General features: G+C 40.2%; 1 pseudogene; it reads left to right on the forward strand.

Moving 5' to 3' along the window:
* The first annotated feature begins 1,599 nt into the window (after positions 1–1,599).
* Positions 1,600–9,580, forward strand: LOC101596646 (annotated as a pseudogene).
* The last annotated feature ends 963 nt before the right edge of the window (positions 9,581–10,543 follow it).

Below are 10,543 nucleotides of genomic sequence, written 5' to 3' on the forward strand. Positions count from 1 at the left end.
ATTGTTTACAATATGCACCAAGGAGTCCAGGCTAACTCCTCTCTGGTTCATTCACATGAACATTTTCTTGAGGGGGTGATCATTTATTATACTGTGCTTTTATATAAAGGATACAATAATTTTAAAAAGGGAAAATACTGTCTCTATCTTTATGAAACAAAAATCTAGTGAGAGGGGACTGGAAAGGTGGCTTAGCAGTTAAGATGCTTGCCTGTGAAGCCTAAGGACCTAGGTACAATTTCCCAGTACCCACATAAGCCAGATGTACTAGGAAGCACATGCATCTGGAGTTTATTTGCAGTGGCTAGAGACCCTGGTGTGCCCATTCCCCTTTCTCTATCTGCTTCTTTGTCTCTCACACTATATCTCTCTCAAAAAAAAATAAGATACATTTTTTAAAATCTAGTGAGAAGTCAGGTGTGGTAGCTCACACCTATAACACTAGCACTTGGAAAGCTGAGCAGGAGGATTGTCATGAGTTTGAGAACAACCTAGGTTACTGTGGTAGTTTGATTCAGGTGTCCCCCATAAACTTAGGTGTTCTGGATGCTAGATTCCCCAGCTGATGGCAACTGGAAATTGAAGCCTCCTGGAGATAGTATGTTGTTGGGGGCAGGCTTATGGATATTATAACCAGTTTCCCCATGCCAGTGTTTGGTACACTCTCCTGTTGCTATGGTCCACCTTCTGTGGGCCAGGGGGTGATGTCACCTCTGGTCATGCCATCGTTTTCCCTGCCATCATGGAGCTTTCCCCTCGAGCCTATAAGCCAAAATGAACCTCTTTTTTTTTTCCCACAAGCTGCTCTTGATTGGGTGATTTCTACCAGCAATGTGAACTTGACTGCAACAGTAAAGTGGTACCAAGGAGTGGGGTTGCTGCTAGACACCTGACTGTGTGGCTTTGGCCTTTTGGAGCTGATTTTCAAGAGGAATGTGGGAGGATTTGAAACCTTGGCCTAAGAGATGTCTTGCAGTGCTATAAGTACAGCTTGATGGACTATTCTGGTCTGAGCTGTGAGACCTGAATGCATTAAGAACTATGGACTGTGAGGTTTGGCTTCTGAGGGTGAGGAAGAAGCTTTGCTTGGAATGGGCTAGCAGTTTGTGTGAGAAGCTTGCTGTTATGCCCATTTCCTAAGAAGTTGTGCAGGGTTGCTTTGCACAGAAATGAACTGGTGTGAGCAGAGGGATATAGCACAGAAAAGAATAATCTTTGGATGAACTGCTCCCATTAAACTGCACCTGAGAGATTACAACCTTTGAGACTGAGCTAGCTGACCTGCACTGGGGCAATAGGAAGAATGTACACTCTTTTGAAGGTGCCTGAGTGCTCAGGAAGTGTCCTGTTCTTCAAAGTCTGCTTTATTCCCCCCCCCATCACCCCAGATTAACAAATTGGCACCCTTCCTGGTATTGTGGAGCATAAGAAATGCAGAAAAGAGAGGGTCCTTCATTTTGCAACATAGTCTTGCATTTTGGAAATGGCCATGGACATTGTGAAGCAGGTTTGCTGGATGCCTGCATGGAGACCCCATGGGGCCATGAGGATGAACCATGGATTGCAGTGGAGACCCAGTGGAGATGCCGGGACCATGAGATGGCTGCTAAGGACAGCTGCCGGCACCGGATGAAGTTTTTCAGGACTGTGAGTAGCCTAGCTGGAGGGGCAGAATTGGAATTCCAGAGACTTATTGCTGGTTAGAATTACTGGACTTGGAGACTTCTCACTGGCTAGAGTTGTTGGACTTGAAGCTACAGAGCTTGATGTTTGCCCTGGTTGTTTTAAATCTTGAATTGGCTGAATATTTCTTTTCTGTGCCCAATGCCATCTTTTGCAGTGTGAATGTTACTCTGTGCCACTATGTTTTTTGGGGGAGATTTTTTGGTATTATGGCTCAGTTTAAAGATTGTGGATTATGGGGATGTTTGAACATCATTTGGATTGATTAAAACTATGAGGACTTTTAAAGTTGGACTGAATGCATTGCATTTTACATCATGGATAGCTAACAATTTATGAGGGCCAGGGGTGGAATGTGGTAGTTTGATTCAGGTGCCTCCATAAATTTAGGTGTTCTGAATGCTAGGTTCCCCAGCTGATGGCAATTGGAAATTGAAGCCTCTTGGAGGGTGTGTATTGTTGTGAATGGGCTTAAGAGTGTTATAGCCAGTATTTGGCACACTCTCCTGTTGCTATGGCCCACCTGATGTGGGCCAGGGGGCGACATGCACCCTCTGCTTATGCTATCATTTTCTCTGCCATCATGGAGCTTTCCCCTCAAGCCTGTAAGCCAAGTAAACCTCTTTTCCCACAAACTTCTCTTGGTTGGGTGATTTCTACCATGGAAACCTGACTGCAACAGTTACACAGTAAGTTCCAAGACACTCTGGGCTATATGATGTGAGACATCATCTCAAAAAGAAAATCTAATGAGAGGAAAAGAGGTGGGTCCTAAGATGATACAAATAAATGTGAAATGATAACAAAGATGAGGTACTTTGAGAACCTGCCCTGGAATAATCAACCCATGAAGGAGGCCAAGCAACAATTGAGAGCTATGTATTAAGAACAGCATGTGACAGCCAGGTGTGGTGGCACACACCTTTAATCCCAGAACTTGGAAGACAGGGGTAGGAGGATCACTGTGAGTTTAAGGTCACCCTGAGACTACATAGTGAATTCTAGGTCAGTCTGGACTAGGGTAATACCCTACCTTGAAAAAAAAAAAAAAAAAGAATAGCATGTGACAAGAGTAAGTGGCAGGAGAGAGCATGATTACATTTTAGAAGGAAGAGGAGCAGTGTGGCTATTGAAGACTGGGGAAGTGTGCTGGGACCAGATAGAGGTAAAGGTCTAGAAAGAGACCATTATGTCTGTTGTAATTGTATTTAGTCTCTAGTTACATGTAAGGCAGGCTTCAATAAGATATTAAGTCTGGACCAGAGAAACAGTTTAGTGGTTAAGGCGTTTTCCTGCGAAGCCTAAGGACCCAGGTTTGATTCTCCAGGTCCCACGTAAGCCAGATGCACAAAGTGGCGCATGCATCTGGAGTTCATTTTCTGTGGCTAGAGGTCCTGGAGCACTCTCTCTCTCCTCTCTCTCTCTCTCTCTCTCTCTCTCTCTCTCTTCCTCACCCTCTCAAATAAATAAAAGTAAAAATAAAAAATAATTTTTAAAAAAGATATAAATTCTAATTCTCGCCTAAAAGTTATCTAGAGATTTTTTTTTTAATGTTACCTTTATCTCAGGCTCCTTCTGTCCCTCCTCTTTGCCTCTCTGTTTCAGTGAGTTTCCATCTCCAAATACCCTTTGTAGTCCCAAGTGGTTACTGAAGCACTTAGAGATTATGTCCACATTTCAGGAAGAAAAATAAAGACATGGCTTTGCTAGCAAGTGCCTCTTACTGCTGAGCCACCATCCCATCCCTGTTTCACTAATTTCATCTTCAGCATATGTGTTATTGGTATGTACGAAGGCTACTGGTTTCTTTAGTCATTTTGTTTGTTTGTTTTTTAATTTTTTGTATACTTTATTTATTTATTTGAAAACGATGGACAGAGAGAGAGAAAGAGGCAGAGAGAGAGAGAGAGAATGGGCACACCAGGGCCTCCAGCCACTGCAAATGAACTCCAGATGCGTGTGCCCCTTTGTGCACCTGGCTAACGTGGGTCCTGGAGAATCCAGCCTTGAACTGGGGTCCTCAGGCTTTACAGGCAAGCACTTAACCGCTAAGCCATCTCTCCAGCCCTTGTTTGTTTCTTAAAGTTAGCATACAAAGATTTAGGCATCATTTATTCTGGATTTTTCAAATGCATTTTTTTTAGTTGATTCTCATCCTCAATCCTCCAAGTCTAACCTCCTTCCCCTCCCCCTTCACCTTTCTGTTCACATGTCGCATATGTCCTTTTGCTATCCCCTCTTCTCTTCCTACTCTCTCTACTCACTCTTGCTTACCATGCTATCATTATGGTTTCATCCACATTTGCCCCTGTATATGCACATACATGTAGACATTACAAGCTAAGATCTGTAGATGAGAGCGAACACACAGTCTTGGTCTTCTAGAGTTTGAGTCACTTCACTGAATACATTATTTCCAGGTCCATCTACTTTCCTGTAAATTACATAATTTTATTTCTCCCTACGGCTATTGAACAGAATTCCATTATGTATCTGTACAAGATTTTCATTATCTGTCATTTCATTTCAGTCATCTGTCAGTAGGCTTCTGGTTGATTCCATTTCTTAGCTATTGTAAATAAAACAGTAATAAACATGGATGTGTGAGTATCTCTGTCATTGTGTGTGCAGTCCTTTGGGTATATGCCAGGAGTGGTAGAACTGAGTTGTATGGCAGCTCTAATTTTAAGTTTTTGAGATACCTCCATACTAATTGCCATAAATACTAGCTGTACTGGTATACACTCCAACCAGCAGTGAATGAGAGTTCCTTTCTCCCCACACCCTCAGTGATAGTCATTCTGACTAGGGTCAGATAGCATCTCAAAGCGAGTTAAATTTGCATTTCCCTGATGCCTAGGGATACTGGACACTGTTTAAAATACTTATTGGCTATTTGGGCTTTTTTTTTGTGAACTTTCTGGTCATTTCATTTGCTCATTTAAAATCTGGAAGTTTTATTTTTTAATATTTAACTTTTGTAGTCCTTTATAAAATCTGGTTATTAGCACTGAAGTATAAGGACTACAGTTTTCTGTGTGTTAATTTTGTATTCTGCTACTTTGCTGAAAGTGTTTGTCTTTTCTAACAGTTTCCTGGTACAGTATTTAGGCCCTCTTTTTTATTTTATGTTTTTATTTATTTGAGAGAGAAATTGAGAAAGAGAAAGAATGGACACACCAGGGCATCCAGCCACTGCAAACAAATTCTATCTAGACACATGGGCCACCTTGTGTATCTGGCTTACATGGGTCCTGAGGAATTGAACCTGGGTCCTTTGGCTTTGAGGCAAGCAACTTAATTGTCTCTCCAGCCCAGTATCTCTCTTTAAAAAAAAAAAAATACTTATTTGTGTGTGTGTTTATGTGTATGTGTGTGCAAGAGAGAAAGACAATGGGCATACCAGGACCTCTTACAACTGCAAACAAACCCCAGACACATGCACCATTTTGTGCATTTGGCTGCACATGGGTAATGGGGAATTGAACACCAACCAGCAACCTTTGCAACCAAGTGCCTTTAACTGCTGAGCCACCTCCCTAGCCCCCAGGGTCTCTTATATGTAAAACCATATCATCTGCAAATAAAGATAATTTATCTTCCTCCTTTGCTATTTGTATCCCTTTTATTTGTTCCTCTTGTCTTACTCTTCTAGCTAAGACATCCATTACTGTATTAAATAAAAGTGGAGAAAGTCCTGGGCATGGTGGTGCACACCTTTAATTCTAGCACTTGGAAAGCAGAAGTAGGAGGATTACAATGAGTTCAAGGCCACCCTGAGACTACTGAGTGAATTCCAGGTCAGCCTAGACTACTGTGAGACCCTACCTTGAAAAACCAAAAAAAAAAAAAAAAAAAGTGGAGAAAGTATACACCCTTGTCTTGTTCTTGATTTTAGTGGAAATGCCTTGAGATATTTTTCCCCATTTAGTATAAAGTTGGTTATAGATTTATCATATATAGCCTTTATTATGTTGTGATATGTTCCTAATATTCCAAATTTCTTCTGTACTTTTATTATGAAGGGATGTTGGATTTTGCCAAATGCTTTTCACATCTGTTGAGATAATCATGTGATTTTTGTCCTTGAATCCATTTATATGGTTTATTCATTTTCATATGTTGAACCACCCCTGCATCTCTAGAACAAAATCCACTTGATTATAGTGAATGACCTTTTTGATGTATTTCTTCCTGTATTCTGTTTGCAAGTATTTTGTTGAGAACTTTTGCATATGTATTCATGAAGGGAGACTGGCCTGTACTTTTCTTGTTATGCTTTTATCTAGTTTTGGTATCAGGGTAATACTGATTTCAAAAAAAGAGTTTGGTAGTGTTTCTTCCTTTTCTATTTTATGAATTGTTTGAGAAGCATTCATGTTAGTTATTCTTTGAAGATTTTATAATTCACCAGTGAATCATGCTGGGCTTGGACTATTTTAGTGTGCAGAATTTTTTTTATTACTGCTTCAATCTTATTTCTTAGTATAGGTCTGGGTCTGCTTAAACAATTTATCTTTCTTGGTTTGATTTTTGGTAGGTCATATGTATCTAAAAATTCATTCATTTATTTAAAATTTTCCAATTTAGTGGAGTTTTAAGGTATGTTCTTATTATTTTTCTGAATTTCACTGATATCTGTTGTAATAGCTTCCCTTTAATCTCTAATGCTATTAATTTGGAATGTCTCTCTCTTTCTTTTGGTTAATTTTGATAAGGGTTTATCAATATTGTTTCTCCTTTCAAAGAACCAATTCTTCATTTCATTTTTCATTGATTCCTTATAATTGTTTGTTTCTAGTTCATTAATTTCTGCCCTGATCTTGATTATTTCTTTCCATCTGCTTATTTTGGGTTTTGTTTACTCTTCTTTTTTCAAGGTCTAAGATATATTGGTAGGTTATTTATTTGAGAGCTCACTGACTTCTTAATATAGACACTCAGAGCTTCACTCTTGGGATTCCCTTCATTGTATACCACAGGTTTTGGTATGTTCTGTGTCCATTATTATTTGAGTCCATAGGAATTTTTTTATTTCCTTCTTGGTTTCTTCAATGATACATTCATCAGTAATAGTGTATTATTTCTATGAATTTGTATATGTTCTATAGTCTTTCTTACTGATTTGTAGTTTTATTCCATTATGATCAGAGTATAAGGATTTCTTTTACCTCCAAGTACATGATCTATTTTAGAGAAAGTTTTATGAGCTGCTGAAACTAATGTGTGTTCTGCAGTGTTTAGGTGCAATGTTCTGTAGATGTGTCAGGTCCATTTGTTCTATGACATAGTTTAATCCATATGCTTCTCCATTTGTTTTGCTGGTATGACCCGTCAATTGGTGAGAGCAGGGTATCAGAGTCACCCACTCCTGTCATGCTGGGGTTAATCTGTGACTTTACATCTAGTAGTGTTTGTTCAATAAAATTGGGTGTGCCCATGCACCCATGTTTAGCATAAATGTTTAGAATTATAATGTCCTCTGGTTGGATTGTCCCTTAATTGGTATAAAGTAACATATTTCTTCTGACTAATGTTGGTTTGAAGTCTAGCCTATCAGATATTAAAACGATGAAACCTACATGTTTCCTAGACCCATTTGCTTAAAATACCATTTTCCATAATTTCCCCCTAAGGTAATGTCTATCTTTTATAAAGAGGTACATTTCTTGGAGGCAACAAACAGAAGGATCCTGCCTTTTAATCCTCTTCTTTGCTAATGTGTGTATCTTGGGGAACTGAGACCATTTATAGTCAGTGTTATTCTTGAAAGGTGTATTAATTCCTGCCATTCTTGTTAATTTTGTAGTGTTTGATGCTTTTCTATTCTTCTCTTTTTAAATATATTTCTATTTATTAGAGAGGGGGACACACCAGTGTCTCTAGCCACTGCAAACAAACTCCAGATGTATGTGCCATCTTGTGTATCTGGCTTAAGTAGATAATGGGGAATCAAACCTGGGCTCTTGGGCTTTTCAGGCAAGTACGTTAACCACAAAGCTATTTCTCCAGCCCTCTATTTATCTCTCATATTAACTATTATTCAAGCCTGGCTTATTCTTTCTTGTGATCTCATGTATGTGTTATTTCTTCTCTTCAGTCCAAAGGTTCTTTTGAGTATTTTATGTAGCACTAGCTCAGTGGTCATGAAACTATTTAGCTTATCATTATTATTATTATTTCAAGGTAAGGTCTCACTTTAGACCAGGCTGATCTGGAATTCACTATGTAGTCTCAGGGTGGCCTCAAACTCACAACACTCCTCCTACCTCTGCTTCCCAAGTGCTGGAATTAAAGGAGTGTGACTCAAAAGTTTTGGGGTTTTTTGTTTTGGTTTTCAAGGTAGGGTCTCACTGTAGCCCAGGCTGACCTGGAATTCACTATGTTGTCTCAGGGTGGTCTTGAACTCATGGTGATCTTCCTACCTCTGTCTCCCAAGTGCTGGGATTAAAGGCGTGTGCCACCACGCCCGGCTGAACTGATACAAAATATAAAACAAACAGGCAAACATCAAATCTTGTAGCTCAAAGTCTGTCGTCTATAACCAGTGATGGAGTCTCTGGGGTTACAATTCTGTCCTTCCAGCTGGGCTGCTCACAGCCTGGGGAACAATTCATCACAAGCCAGTAGCTATTCTTGGCAGCTGTCCCATAGTCCTGGCATCTCAATAAAATCCTGAGATCTCCACTGCAAACCATGATTCATCCTCATGGCTCTAACAACCCTGCTTTACACTGGCTAGTGGCTATTTCCACAAAACAAATCATGCTGCAAATCCAATGACCTGTTCTTTATTGCATTTCTTCCATAGTACTAGGTGTACTACCAAATTTGTTAATCCAGAAGAATAAAGCTACCTTTAAAGAGCAGAATGCTCCTTCAGCATTTAGGCCCCCTACTTCCAAGAGTCGGCATTCTTCCTGCTGTACCAATGCAAAACAGCTGGCTCAATCTCAGTGGTGGTAATCTCTCAAACAATTGTAGCTGAGCCAGGCTATAGTCTTCAACCTGAACCTTCATTTCTTTCAGTGCCATATCCTTCTCATAATAGTCTACTTATTCAAAATTCAACCTTTCTCAAGTTCTCAGAACATAGACAAAATAAAGTTAGCTTCTCACACAAACTGCCTCTAACCCAGACAAAGTTCTCTTCCCCTCATAAGCCAAGCCTGCAGTTCTTTCTACATTTAGGTCTTTCAAACTCTGACAAGAGTTAACCCTCCAACTCTGCTTAGAGCATCGCACAATATCTCTTAGGCTAAGGTTCAAATCCTTACATATTTCTCCCACAAATCATTTCTAAAAGGTTAAAAGCCACACACTGGTCTTCTTTTGCCACAACCTGCCTGTTCCTCTTGCTCCTTTAAGCTTTCTGCTTCTCTGGCCATTTTTCTTTTTAATTTCCAGGACTTCAATTACATGCCAAGTCTTCTGAAGAAGAAAAGCTATTCATGGGAGGGCTCACCTTCAACACTGATGAGCTGGTGCTAGATGATCACCTCAGCAGCTTTGGCCCTATTTCTGAGGTGGTTGTTGTCAAGGACCACCAGGAGACTCAGCAATCCCAGGGTTTAACTTCATCACTTTCAGCAACCCAGAGTATGTCTCAGATGCTATGAGAGCCAGGAATGGAGAGTCCCTGGATGGGTGCCAGATCCATGTGGACCATGTGGGCAAATCTGTTCTGGGTGCCAGAGAGGGTGCCTTTGGGGCCCATGGGCAAGGTCATAGCTACTCTAGATGTGGTGGGGACCAGGACTATGAAAATGGCAGGTATGACAGTCGACCTGGAGGACATGGATATGGATATGGACAGTCCAGACACTATAGCAGCAGAAGCTAGGGTGATTATGACCACTACTCAGGAGGAAATTACAGAGAAAATTATGACAACTGAGATTAGACATGCACATATATTGTAGATATACAAGGAATAACACTTATGACCAGGATTGTTCTTCCAAATTGCTGCATTTATAAAGACTTTTGGAGCTGCATTGAAACATCTGTTTTAGTACATCTTCCATTTTTGAATTGAGCTCTTAAGGTACCTAGGTGAAGACCTTTTAGAAAGCCCCATGTTGTTCTTACACATTTTTCCCCATTTAAAGACAAATTCTGAGACACTCCAAGAATCTCAATGTTTGCCCTTTTACCAGAATTTTTGGGATTTTTCTGATTTAAAAAAAAAAAAAGGGTGGGGCTGGAGACATGGCTTAGTGGTTAAGCGCTTGCCTGTGAAGCCTAAGGACCCCGGTTCGAGGCTTGGTTCCCCAGGTCCCACGTTAGCCAGATGCACAAGGGGGCGCACGTGTCTGGAGTTCGTTTGCAGAGGCTGGAAGCCCTGGCGCGCCCATTCTCTCTCTCTCTCTCTATCTGTCTTTCTCTCTGTGTCTGTCGCTCTCAAATAAATAATTAATTTAAAAAAAGGGTGGACCGACTGATGTTTTTTTAAAAAATAATCTATATCTAGGAACATTTGTAAACCTGTACACAATGCTTATTATGGCCAGAAAGTAATTTCTGGGTGTACTTATAAGCAGTCTGTACTGAGAACATGATTACTTAGAGATGTTTTTATTCAATATCACCACACCAATTGTATTGGAAACTTTCTTCAAAATGTCTGTGACTGTCATTATTTTAATACTGGAAGAAAAAAATATTCTAAAGCCAGGTGTAGTGGCACATGCCTTTCATCCCAGCACTCAGGAGGCAGAGGTAGGAGGATCACCATGAGTTCAAGGCCACCCTGAGACTACATAGTTAATTCCAGGTCAGACTGGACTAGAGTGAAACCCTACCTTGAAAAACCAAAAATAATAATAATAAGATAAAATTATGTGTATCTTGTGTAGTG

The sequence above is a fragment of the Jaculus jaculus genome, chromosome 4 (assembly GCF_020740685.1).
Source record: "Jaculus jaculus isolate mJacJac1 chromosome 4, mJacJac1.mat.Y.cur, whole genome shotgun sequence".
Taxonomy (NCBI): Eukaryota; Metazoa; Chordata; class Mammalia; order Rodentia; family Dipodidae; genus Jaculus; species Jaculus jaculus.